Raw genomic sequence first — 14,137 nt, forward strand, 5'->3', positions numbered from 1 at the left:
AAAGGCAAAAAAGCAGATCTAACACCGTTGATGATGTTGATGTGAGTCAGACAGCGATAAAACCAACCAACATAGCATAATGTGGAATACTTATGCACAAAAATCTGACTACTGTAGCACCTAAGCAAATACTAACAATAGGTGTGTTTACCATGAACAAATAGAGTCTGAGCAGAAGAGCAGAATAGTTCTGCTTTCTTTCTCCTCCTACACTGATGCTACACCTTTACACCAGGTGCAGCAGCTTCCCCATCAACAATGAACACTGACAGTCTGCCCAGGCACTCTGCAAAATGTATAGACTTAGACTTTAAAGACTGTAAAGAATTATTTGACCCGTCCTTAAGTTTTTGGTATTCATGGATGATGGCTAAGAAACACTGGGAGACACAAAATGCACATTTGAATGGAGGAAACAGGAAGAAGCTGAGAATTCAAGCTTTTGAAGCCCAATAAATAAGACAGTTACAATCCTGCTGACACAGATGATGCTGATAATTTGTGTAGCATTATGAGTCCTCAGGAGAGGCTCTTGATGAGGCTGCAGCACTTCAGCACTGGAAAGGATATTCAGAGAAGGCCTGATGGTTGGAGAAATGTTCACAATAGATAATAATTCTTAAGATAAATACCGAATTGATCCTGCCCTGCTCTATCCAACCTTAATTACCACACCAGATTGCTAGTTCTGGACAATTTAGCAGCAGCTTCGATAACACACAATTGCAATATTATTGCTCTTTCCATCAATATTGGAAGGGTTCAGCAGGAATCCCAGCCATCTGATTTTTTCTGCACATCCAAGAAGGAAATGTCAGATATTTCGAGCTATGCAAGGTGCAGCTGTTCTTATCTTATAGTGGCGAGGTCCCTAAAACAGAGCTGTGTAGGGTAACCAGATGTCCCTCCTTATGTAGGACTGCACAATATTTTTAGCCCTTGTCCTCCTGGCCCACATATTAAGACAATGCCCCACATTTTGATTGTCTCTGCTTTTCTAAAGTCAATACTGTAGGACAAGACAGTTTTCTAAGATCTGGCTTAGGTCTGGCTTAAAAAGAAATCCAGCTGCAAAAAAGAGAGGATGCAGAGAAAAGCGTTCACAAAGAAGTGGCAGAATCCAGACGATGTTTAACACTGATGTAATGCTTTCAGAGAGAGGAGGAGCCATACCAGAGGCAGGGAGAGTAAAATCCAAATATTTATTCCAGGCTTAAGAGCAGATAAAAGATACAGAATGACTGGAAACCAGAGGATTGCGCTGTAAAGCAGAATTTTGGGTTAACTTTTAGGATGAACTCTGGGTTTTCACTGTTACAATGATGGTTCACTTACTGGTGTAAGTTATGCTACAGATCTGGTTCAGAGCAGGTTGTTTTTGAGATAAGAAATGTGCAAGGACAAACCTACCGCCTACTGGCCTATTAATACTCTGGAAAATAGCATCACGAGTCTTGGAAGATGCTCAGACATCAGTGTGTTGACAATAAGAGGGTCTGAAGTCTTTGTCTTTCTCTAATGAGCATCAGTAACAAATATGATTCTTAGATTCAGAATCTGTTTTCTTGTCTCATATCAAAGTTGCATGTAGTCCCACATGGTCAGGCTCCTGCCTTTAGCAAACATGCTGAGGGCCTCTTAACTGCTCCTATTTTAAAACCAAAGGTGATCCCAGGCTTTTAGGTTGTGGCTGCTAAACTTTGGAAGCGTCAGTCCGTCAGGTAGGCTAACCAGCCTGACGGATCGAGGAAGCCTGACGTAGTCTAATCGATCTACCTGATAGACTGCCGGCTGATTCAGTGGTTTGTTTTAAAACAGTTGAAAACTCGGTTTTAGAGGTTAATTTTCTCTTGATTGTTCCCCCATTATTTTGGCTCATGTGTGTATAGAAGTGTGTATGCAGGAATGAATGTTGAACCTGTAAACTTAATGTGAAGTTTTTAATCAGACTGTGAAGCACTTTGTGACTGTATGTTTTAAAAAGTGCTCTACAAATAAAAGTATTATTATTGCTAGATTACGTCTATGTTTGAATTCTATTTCTAGATTAATTCTTGCTTTCAGGCCATTAAACACCTCTGCTGAAAGAGTAAGAGCTAAACCAGCCCTGTGTCCATCTAAATATTACATTATAGAAATAATAATTACAGTATGACATTTGTTCAGTGCACTCTCACGTACACTTGCACACACACACGTGCTGCTTTCAGCCTATATTATGGCTTCAACCGTATTTTTCTGATATCATATTTTTATGTTTCTTATGTGAATCAGCTGCTCTGCTGCTGTCCATGGACATACTAATATTTCTGATTGGATAAGGAAATGATAATTTGGGTGAGGTGAATTGCTTCATAGTGCAGGAATGCATGAGAAAATAAACTAATAATAATAAACAGAAAAAAATGGAAACTTAAAGCTGGAACGGTCAACTTGACAAAGTGCAAAGATAATCTGGCAAGTGGGAGGTGGACAACTGGTGTATGCACAAAGAAGGTGGTGCAGATACTGAACAAAGAGCAGTAAAACTGTCTGAAACTGAAGTAAAAGTGGCAGAAATGAAAAACTATTGCAAAATATTGCCAAAAATAACTTGAACAAAAACAATAAGAGACTAAACTTTTTAAAAAATGCCTTACGGGAGTGATATAAATGGTTTAAATTACGTTTTATGCAAACATAATTAAGAAATGTTGTTAATGTTTTCCAAATATGGTCATTCAATATGTTCAGGGAAGACACGAGCATCCAAGCTTGTATTGCAATATCCACTACACTACACTTTTGGTTGTTTGCTTTTACGGGTCCACAGTACATCATTTGTCTACATCTCATCCTGTTCCTACCATCCTCACTTAGCACACCAACCCCCTACCCTGCATCTTGCTTCACTTCACTACATCCATGAATGTTCTGTGGTCTTCCTCTTATTTTCTTGCCTGGCAGCTCCATATTTACCACTCAGTCCAATATATGCACTCTTCCTTCTCTGCATGTCCAAGCACTAGCACTTTTTGGTTCTGGTAGAACCGAGTTAGAAAAAGGCAATTAGCTGCTTTTATTAAAGAAAAATCAGTGTTTGAAAATGACCTCTTTTTCTTGACCAAAATGTTCTTTTTGTTTGTTTTTTTAAGCCACATACTAGAGTTTGTGGTGTGAGAGTCGAGTGCTTTGTACGCCCACTATCCACCCCCACCTCCTCCTTCTGACACTGATGTAGTTTGTAAATGCTTCTCCTCATTTATTTTAAATCAAAGCTGCTTCTGGATGTGATCCAGAAGGAATTATATGTCAGCTAAACTGGGAAAATGATTTATCTGCAATGAAATATTAGAGCCAGGACAAGTTAAGAAAAGGAAGAAAAACGGATCCATGTGTTGACCATAACCAGATATGATCAAGGGCAATAACAATCATTACTAAATCTAGGATGTCAAGAGTAGTTTGTCAGAATTTTGTGATGAAAACTTCTTAAAGTGCTCTTTCCCCACCTAGGATAGTAAAGGGCAAGACGTTGTTTGACTGGTGCAATGCTTTCTAGTTTTCTCTTTAGACTATTCCAACATTGTTTCCGTTGTACATTTACAAACTTGTTTTTGATCACTGTTGATTCCTAATAATCAAGTCTTGAAAGACTGAGCCTTGTATGATGGATATTATAAGCCTCAGCCACATGGGCCTAGAACCCCCTGCAACCTCCTGTTACAGGGAAAAAAAAATGTATATTTCCTGACTAGTTGGCGAGTGGTTGCTAGCAGTCACAAGGTGGATGTAGCTCCAGAGGTAGAGCAGGCCATCTACTAATTGGAAGGTTGGTGGTTTGATCCCTTGCTGATCCAGTCTGCATGCACATAGTCTTGGGCAAGATACTTACCCCAATTTGCTTTCTAATCCATTTAGTGTGAATGTTAGAGAGCACATACACAGAAAAAGCGCTTTTACGAATGAAGCAAGTTGTATAAAGCACTGAGTGCTCAGAGGAGAAAAGTGCTATGTAAGAACCAGATCACACGTAGTTGGCACCAAAGATGCTGATGTTTCTGCAAAAGTTGAGAAAAGAGCACAACAGAAATGGAAAAGGTTCTCTTTCAAAGTAAAAACTGTACCTCACAACTGCAACCAACATCTTTCAAAATGCACAGTTTTACTGTGAAGCCAAATGCTCTATTTCCTGTTTATGTTGCACTTTGCACAGTAGAGTAGAATAGTTGGCGAGTGTTCGCTAACAACTTGATGTCTTCCATGCAAATGTGTGCAAATGATCAAAACAATGAAAGGAGGCTCTTGGTCCTGCACTGTCCTCTTTGTGACCTAGCGACACCAACAACCTCCATTGACCATTAATACTTTGTGTTGATCATAGACCAGCCTCTAGGTCTTTGTGACTGGGATCTGATGTGTCATCTGTTAGTCAAGTCAAGTCAAGTCACGTCAGTCTTATCTTATCAGTCAAACTGGGTAGTTTAACCTCACGGACAGTGTCCAGGAACCTTAAGAGCTTTTTCTCTTTGCTTGTTGAATGTGTTTCTGTCCATGTGTCTCCTGCGCTGGCTGAGGCTCTCAACTTTTAAACCTGATCCAGTGATTTGATTTCTTTTTCTGAATAGACAAGAACTCCCAAAACTTTTCAGTTGGCCTCTCCAGCTTTATTTGCACTATTCATGTGCAGTTTTTCCTCTAAGCCAAGTTTACAGGTTAAGGAATCCTCCCGCAGCGGTTGCTCGCGTGTCCGGTGAGCTGCTACAGGGCTATCGATCAAGAGAGATGAAGACTGAAGGTTGCATCCTGCCTGTCTGTGTGTTTATTTAGCCTACAGTAAGGAGGGGAGCGTGTCTACCGAATGCCAATTAAGCCAGTGATGGTCAGATCATTGTCACGCTGCGCTGATGACTGGCAGGTCTGACAAGCTGGCTGAGCCGTGCATGTGGTTCCTTTAATTAACTGCATGTGGGCGGACAGAGCGAATGTGCATGTCAATGGAGAGCAAGCTTCGTATATTTTTTGTAGAACAAAGGATAAGAAATTGGGGCAGCGTAAAGCTTCACTGCTCTCTGACAGAGTAAAGTGAACGCTCTTCTATAAGTTGGTCTCCTGAGGACAATTTTTTGGTTTCTGCCAAGCATTTTGTTTGTAAGTGCAAAGCAGAATGGACAGCATTTAAGTGAGGGTAAGCTAATGCTTAGCTTTGCTCTCCCGTGACAAGTGCACGTCTCTATCACAGGCTCACTCATGTATTTGAACCAGTGAGTCCCATGGGCTGCAGCCAGATTTAGGCACCAAAAAGTCAGCATTAGCATTTCAGATGTCCTATCTGTTTTCATTAACTCAATCTTGCATGAGAGTTCCCAAACTTCCCAGGAGCCCGAAGCTCTGTCAGACATTTGTGGACTCCAGGGGGAGGTTGCCATTTCAGAGTCTTGATGCATCACAGATTCAAACTCCTTATCCTCCATAATTAAAGAAAATGTGTTAAAGGCTGCAGCAATACAGTCATTGAACTCTAGAGGGACCGAGGCTTAGGTCTGCATCACAGGTGGCTTCAAAGAAACTTAAGCACACACATTCACACATGCAGTATATCTAAGATCTTTTTCAATGCATCCCAAGGCCCCCTTTTAATAATTTAACTGAGAGACTTCCCTGCATCTACCTCAGCTGTCCGCTTATGAGCTGCATTTGCCATTACTTTTAATTACTCATCACATTTAATCCTAATGTTCAATCTGATGCTGGTGAAATCACTTTTGAAGCAAATCAGAGCTCCTTCACTGGCAGAAAGTGGTTATATTACCCCCATAATACTCTCAGAGGATCAGACTTTAACAATTATGGTAGTTTTTGAATTTCCTATGAGGGAATATGGCAATATTCTCATCTTCTGCAATCTATTATATTAAATAGAAACCTCTTTTACTCTCTTAGAGTGCCTTGTGTTGTGATTAAAAAAAGTTTTTACTGCATCTTTGCTTTTATTTGACTGAGTAACAATTGGTTCAAATAAGGCAACTTTAGTGAGCAGAACCGCCTGCTGCAAAATTATATATATACAACAAACAGCAAATATATATATGTAAACAACAGCAACAGTTAGGCTGTTTAGGTTAGCCTCAGGGTCGTTTAGCAACAATAGAGGTGTTTGGTGACCAGTGGGCCCCCACCTACTGCTTAATCTATCAGGCTCCTGCTAAGAAGCCAGTTGTTTTCATTTCCATTTGTATGGCTACTAAAATGCACTCCTTTGCCTATTTATAGGTCATTTGCATTCTCATCAGTATTAAATGGGGATAACAAAGGATTTTATAGAAAATGACGTGCAGATGGGGGTGTAATTACAGGTACAGTAAAATCATCATTGGAGAAAGAAAGCAATGAAATTTGAGCTTATCCAAACCATAATCATAATAATAGTTTTACTGCATAAAATTAAGCAAACAGTGACAGAAAATAAAAGTGGGAAGGCAAAACTAAAACTTAAGTATAAACCTGGACTGAGACTCAAACATTCTGGGTAAAAAGTCTGACTTGAGCCTCTGCTTATACTCTCAGTGGATTACAAACAAGTAGAACAGGCCATCGTATCATTTACAGTCCATGTCCACAACAAAGTCTGCTGCCTAGAATACATGTGTAGCTGGTGCACTGTAATGTTATTGGACAAATCTGCACAGTCACAGAAGCCTAGCAGGCATATGGATATCCCCACGAGCCTTGTGCTCACCGTCTAATGATGAAATTGACATCACTTGAAAGTAAACTCAAAGCCAAATTCCACAGCCTTCCCTCCAATTATTTAAAAGAGACTTTTGTTATTCTTTTAAACTGCAACACACTGATCAGCCACAATATTAAAAGCACCCACCCAAAGCTATGATTATTACAGATCTATTGGTTATTGCTTGTGCATAACCATAACCATTCAATGCTCGCATTTTAGGCACGCTTGACTCACTGCAGCCTTGTGTGGAGGTGTCACAACAGGAAACAAAGCAATTCTGAATGTTTCTTCATGGCTTTCTGCAGAATGTTTCATCTTTCCCAATTAGAAAAGAAAACGATCTCCCTCAGCACGATCTGGGAATCCTTATGCTCCCGCAGAGACCAACTTTCTTACAGGCTCTTGCCTCCAGCTTGCTTGCTCCAGTAGACATGGCATCAGAAGGACAGGCAGTGAACATATCCTGCCTATAATATGACAGGGCAGCCAATCCTTTGGGTCCTTGAGTTGTGGGGCTTCCAGGCTGGCACATCCCATGATGTGGTGGTGTAGAGTGTAGAGGACCCAATCTACAGAATGCGATAAAGTTGAACCGTCTACCTACTCCAAAAAGGAAACACAAAGAGCAATCCTTGATTAAAACCACAAAGAAGAAGAAGAAGTGGCAAAAAACAAACAAACAAGGAGCACAGGCTGGTAAAATAACAGACAATGCACTAAAGATGGAGGCAGGACTGTATTAATACATCTATATTGTTAGATTGGAAGCAGTAGCTGAATGAAAAGTAAAAGTGATGAAGATATTCAGACAGAGAAGTTAAATCTCAAAGCAAGGAGACACTAAAACAAAATGTAATTAAAAACAAATACGATGATTTGCAAATCTCATAAACACATTTGATTAATTTTTCTGAAAATACATTTTCAAAAAATTGTACATATCAATTGTACAGTTTTCTGAAAAACAGAAGGTCATTTTGAACAGCTGCTAGACGTAAATGGGCTTTGGCGCAGAGAACACGGCAGTGTTTGTTAGCATCCAATATTGATTTTCCACCTTGTCCCTTACACACAGAGATTTCTTCATATTCTCTCTGGATGATATTCAAAGTCTTGATTCAACAATTTGTAGATGGAGTTTTGCTGATTTTGTAAACCTCTGCCCATCTTTACTTCTGAGAAACTCTGCCTCTCAAAGATGCTCTTTTTAGACTCCGTCTGTAACTGACCACTTCCCATTTAACCTAATTAGTTGCAAAATATTCCTCCAGCTGTTTATTTTAGTATCACTTACATTTCCAACCCTTTGCTTCCCCTGCTACAACATTCATGAGTTCTGATACCGCCATGAAATTCAAAACAAGCTAATATTTTAATGTCTTAGTTTAAACATTTAATAAGTTCTCTATGTTGTATTTTGTGAATAAAATATGATATTTGCAAACTGTTCCTTTTTTGGAACTGGTGTTTTTAACTAAAGCAGGACATGGAAAGAAACTAAACTTTCAAAGTGAAGCAGGAAGAAAGTAAAAGAGAAATACTGATCACACAGACAATTTGATTCAGGCGGGGAAACACTGAGGGAACTAAAAATACCACTTTGACCAAAACCTACAGTGCATGAAGAGAATTATCATGAAAAGGAATCAAGAATAAAAAAAAAATCATAATGGCAAACAAGAATCTGAACCACAAAACCCTGGGATCATGGATGCTCAGTCAAAACAGCCCTAGTGTTTAGGTGGGTGGTAGATCCATAGTTTGTAGTTGAATGTCAGCCACTACAGCTGGCAGTGTTTTTATAGTTGAGGTTCACTCACTTATGACATTTCACAGCCGCCCTTATATGGCGTGACAACGACCTGAGCTTCCCTGTTGTTGGAGGAGGCCGCCTGCTGGAGCTATACATGGAAATGGCATGCACGTGGGAACAGCCTTTAGGAAGAAATGGATATAGGAGGAGATTTAGCTTGAAATTAATGACTGCGTGAATGGGCGATACTGGGCAGGCACTTAAAATGTAAAATGGAGGCCACTTAAAAAGTAGGACAACCAAGTTAAAGGAACTTGGGTAACCACGGGGGTTGTTAGGGCTTAAAAGGGGGCACAAATAAGTCTGGACTGGATGGGAGACCAGAGGTGAAACTGGGTCAAACATCGTGGGTTTTTGTGTATCTAGGGTTCGGATTAATATAATAAGGCATGAAAGGAGCTGGGGGGTGGTTGCGTGGGGTGTAGACATACCCCAGCTTTTCTGAATGGCACTTGTCAAAAAGGACAGACTGTACCCCTCCTCCTCCGGGCATCTGTTTCCACTTTAAAACCGCACATGCCTTTTGCAGAGCAGTTAGAGCCCCAGAGGAGCTCGGGAGTGCAGCAGGACCCGCATCACATCGCAGCGCAGCCTGTTTTACTCTGATACCTGCAGCCTGTGATGTATTTATTTATACACATTATTTTGTCTTCCCCTGACAGTGAGAGGGCGTATCCGCTTTGAGAAGGAGGCTGAGCGAGTACAGCGTGAGTGCAAGGAGTGGGAGGGCTGGTTGGAAACACGGGATGAAAACAGTGGAGAGCCACGCCGCCCACTAAACAAGCCGAAGCGCGTACCAACAATTTCGCAACCACCTCTTCTGCTGCTGCTGCTGGTGCCCTGCTTAAATCTACAGAGGAGCGGTGGAGAGCAGACATCCGCCGTCATACATCAGGCAGACAGAGGAACTAACAAAAGGTAAGCGCCGTGTCTCTCTTCCTCTTATCTCTTAAAACGGTGATTTGGTGAGTGAAGCCTGGTCTAAGGGGTTCGAAACACGGAAGAAACAAGTTATCATGAGAGAGAGGATTGCTTTGTTTTGTCGTGCAAAGGTAGGCGCAGCATCGCCGTTGTTTGGCTTTGTCTGCTCACTTTTGCGTGCGCATTGTGCTCGGAGATTCGCGCAACACGGAATGCATGATAGTGACTTTATTTAGGTACTTATTTTAGGAAAATGAGTATTTTAGCAGTGTGCACTTTTGCAAAAGCACAAGAAGTTCCTGTACGAGCGGATTTACCTTCCTCTTTGTTTCTTTATCGCACTTCCTTTGTGTTGTTATCAGGATCCCTGCGCCTTCATCAAACTGCCCTTACCAGTATGCACTTCGGTAATTGGGTCTGCTCAGTTTTATCTGCCCGCTGTGTTTACTGAGACTGCGAGAATTCATGTTTAAACGCTGATGTCCTCAAACACTGCCTGAATTTTATTCTGTAAATGGTTTTTAACAACCTACAATAAGTGAAGCGCCCCAGCTGTGCCACAGGCCATCCATGTTGTGCTTTACGCAGCGCTTGTTGTGCCTTTTCAGCAAGAAGACACAGGGTCATTTCATGAAACTGTGCACTGTGATTACCACTAATCTAAATGTAAACTTTGATCTAACCCAGTCTTAATCTTCCCTATGACATTGTCATTTATTTATTTATTTTTTCAGCTGCCAGACTTCATGCAGCGTTTAGGATGTTTGCGCTCCTACCTAATTTTGGGCTTTAGCTTAATTATCTGGAACTATTATCACAGTTTTATTTCCCTGTTGCGCAAATAATTAAACGTTTACTGCTTTATAACCTGTCCTCCCCCCCTTTTCTTAACAAAAAAAAGACACTTTCAGCAGGCGACAGTCTGTCAGCTCTTCCAAATGTGAGAATTTGGCTGCTAAATTTAATTATTTGAAAAATACCAAGAAGTTTGAACACTATAGTAAGGCAGTGAAGGATCCATTTCAAAGGGCCACAGGGTTGACAGTTAACTGTAGCCTTTTATATAAAGTTAAATTTAAAAAAGATGTGAAAAGAATCTGCATTGTCTAATAACCAGCAGGGTGTGACTCCTCTGGTTTCTAATCCATTGTTGAAATCTATGGGAAAACAGCCCCAGGCCTCTTGAGCCTGACTAACCACTTTCCTTTACGGGATTTACGTATTATTTAATATGATGTGATGATTATTTTGTAATTCTTGGTCACAAATTAGAGTAAAAAAGCAGACGAACAGAAGGCATTCTTAAGAAGAGGGTTACTTTGTCATTGACAGGTCAGTGAGCGTAGCTTCTTGTCCTGCACTCGTCAATCTGGTTTCAAATTGCTAGGATGAATGCAAAAAAGCTTTGAAAACATGACTCCACTAACCAGTGCTCCAGGTCTGTTTGCAGTGTTGCTTACTATTATCACTATTAGCTTGTGACACATGTCAGTTGGTTGAGTTAGCACACTTTTAAATAAGTCTTATGTTTGCAGGCTAGCATTAGATTTATCCGATTGTTGAGTTGGCTCGCTCCTAACAAGTTACATATTAGTTACTATAATAGCAAGTTGCTAACCTAAGTTAGCCACTTGAACTAGCTTTATCTTAAAAGATCAGATATTAGCACTTAAATGTTAGCTTTGTCAGTGGTTTGCTATACAGGATATATATATATATATATATATATATATATATATATATATATATATATGTATATGTGTGTGTGTGTGTGTGTGTATATATATATATATATATATATATATATATATATATATGTGTGTTTTATTAGCTACTCTAAATAGGCCACGTGTTAGCTAATTTTAGGTTGTTGAGTTAATGCTAATGCTAATTTGATTAAATATTAATGAAATAACAGTAGTTTTGGTAGATTGTTGGGTTGGTTCATGTTTATTAGATAACAGCTAGCATTAACTGATTCAGTTAAGCACATTTTTACCTGGCAGTTTTTACGTAAATAGTTGGAGTGGTTTAATTTTGTGTGCAAAAGTTCTCTTAATTCAGGCTTATTAAACAGTTGGTGCAGCTAGGCCCAGGGCCTTTTGCCTGGTTATACCTGCCAAACTGGCAGGATTTAATGTTAATGACATTAATTGAAATGAATTAACAGTGTTTATTAAATGCTGTTTAAATGAACAGGGTTCGGCGTTGGTGACTCATCAGGAGATGTTGCAGAGCAAGCAAGTAGGCATGGTACAGAAAAGACAGAATATCAGACTGAGTGCAACAGGAGAAATGTTTAACTTTAAGAGTTCATTCAGTGCAGTCATCCTGCTACAACCTTACACTTATATTATTAAAAGACAAAATATCTCCCCAAGTTACACAGTTTTCATCTATTGGCTCAAACTAGCTTTACATTGCTGCAGTTTTGTTTCTTCTTTGTCAACACCATCTAATTAGAAGTTGTTCCTCCAAACAAAAGCCACATGTATTCATAAGTTGCTTGTTTACTGGAAAGAGTTGTGGTAACCCGTCAACCTGCCTGAAAAGAAAGTTTGGCAGTGAGAGTCAAAACAAATCTGATTGTACTCTGCACTTGAAATGTGATGGATTTGACAAGCTTGGCCAAACAAACCAAACAAAAACAAACCAAAAAAATGTACATGTTCTCCTCTCACAGATTTGGGCTTGCAGTAATTTAAAAGCTGCTGAGGTATTTCACAGAGACATTGCGGTCTTTGTTTTAGGCAAAAAGAACAAAAGTCTGGAGCTGCAGTTTAGGTGTATCACTTAATTCAAGGAACCACTCTCCCCTTCACTTTTTGCAATTTTTATCGAACCTCTAGTAGCAGCATTTAGACAGGCTACAACAATTAAGGGCATAAAATGTAAGAACATAGAACATAAAATCAGTCTCTATGCGGATTATGTGTTGCTTTTTCTGCAAAACACACAAACCAACCTCTCTGAGGTAATTACTCTAATAAACTGGTTTTCAAGAGTTTCAGATTATTCAATTAACTGGTCAAAATCTACAGTTCTTCCCATTAACTGCTCCTTCCATAATTCTTCCTCTGCCCCACTACAATCTGGAAATATTAAATATTTAGGTATTAATGTTTCTCCTAAGCTTTCAGACTTAACTAAATTAAACCACATCCCACTTCTAAAGAAAGTAGAAGGCGATCTGACTAGATGGAAATCGTTACCCATATCACTCATGGGAAGGGTCGCCACTATAAAAATGATGATCTTGCCAAAAAAAAATTACTTATTTTTGATGAGCCCTAACAAACCATCACAAGATTTGTTCAGATCTCTGGATTCATATATTTCTAAATTCCTTTGGAAAGATAAACCCCCGCGTATCAGCTTAAAAACGCTACAAAGAACCAAGGATAGGGGAGGATTAGATCTGCCTAATTTTCACCAATACTTCTTAGCCAACAGGCTTCAGTTAATCTCAGAATGGTTAAAACATACCTTCTTAGATGAGCCCTGGCTAGATGTTGAACAAGCACTATGCAATGATCTAGAGATTTCAGACCTACCATTTATTAGCTCAAACATCAAAAGACATGAATGCTTTAAAAGCATCAACATCAGCTTTTCTCTGACAGCATGGTGGGAGTTTCTAAAAATAACGGAGTCTTCATTAATCCCATGCAAACGTACACCTATCTGGAATAACCCTGACATATTACAAAACAATAATATGATTAATTTCCCAGAATGGAGTTGTAAAGGAATTAAATACTTAGAACATATATTAGAGGGAAACGAATTTATTCCATTTGACAGACTAGTTGCACAATATGGGATCAACAAGAAAAGATTTTTAGAATATCAACAAATTAAATCCATAGTAAAAAAGAAATTTAACCTCAGTCAAGTTGAATTACAAACACCACCAAGTGCGGTACATTTTCTTACTCTTAAACCCCCCAAATTATTATCTAAAATATACAGAACACTTTTTAAATTAGATGAATCAATATCCCTTCCTATTGCAAAGTGGGAAGCAGATTTATCAGTCAGCTTAGACCAAAACTTCTGGTCTCAGGTATGCTTAAAAACCTTTAAATTGATTAAAAATTCCAGTCTGCAATTAATACAATACAAAACACTACATAGAGTGCACTATACAGGTCATCGGATGTTCAAGATGGACTTTACATCTTCCAACAACTGCTCACACTGTCAAGGCAATACACCAGACAATTACATCCACGCTCTTTGGTTCTGTCCACCAGTGCAGAAGTTTTGGCACGAGATATGTGAAGACTTATCAAAGTGTCTGAAATGTAAAATTCCAACCTCCCCTTTAGTATGCTTGTTGGGAAAATTGGATGAGGTCACTACAGAAACTAATACAGTCCACATGGTTTTTACGGCCCTATGCATCGCCAAGAAAACAGTCCTCATGAACTGGAAAAATAAAAATAATCTTAATTCTAGCCAATATAGAAACCATCTAATAGATCACATTAGTCTCGATATAGCCTCTGCCACCACATTAGATCAATCCCTCTGGGCTCCTTTGATCGGCTCCATCACCTAGCGGGGGTAGGGGGTCGTGGTTTTGTCCCGCCTTAGCTACTGTGGTTGATGTGGAGTTGGGACGGGCTTAGGGCGCCTGGAGGACCCCTAGAGACGTTATCCCTGGAGGGCTTAACCCGGGGGTT

At 39.7% G+C, this 14,137-nt stretch overlaps 1 protein-coding gene across 2 annotated transcripts in view; it reads left to right on the forward strand.

The window, feature by feature from the left end:
* The first annotated feature begins 9,085 nt into the window (after positions 1-9,085).
* Positions 9,086-14,137, forward strand: part of rnf152 (ring finger protein 152) — a 59,873-nt gene continuing 54,821 nt past the window's right edge. For both annotated transcript variants that reach the window (XM_085467935.1, XM_085467936.1), the window contains exon 1: positions 9,086-9,446. The gene's annotated coding sequence lies outside the window, so the exon portion shown is untranslated. The remainder of the gene's footprint in view (positions 9,447-14,137) is intronic.

This window comes from Copadichromis virginalis, linkage group LG9, assembly GCF_057382275.1.
Source record: "Copadichromis virginalis isolate Kocher_CV1m ecotype Utaka linkage group LG9, C_Virginalis_male_GT1.1, whole genome shotgun sequence".
Classification (NCBI taxonomy): domain Eukaryota; kingdom Metazoa; phylum Chordata; class Actinopteri; order Cichliformes; family Cichlidae; genus Copadichromis; species Copadichromis virginalis.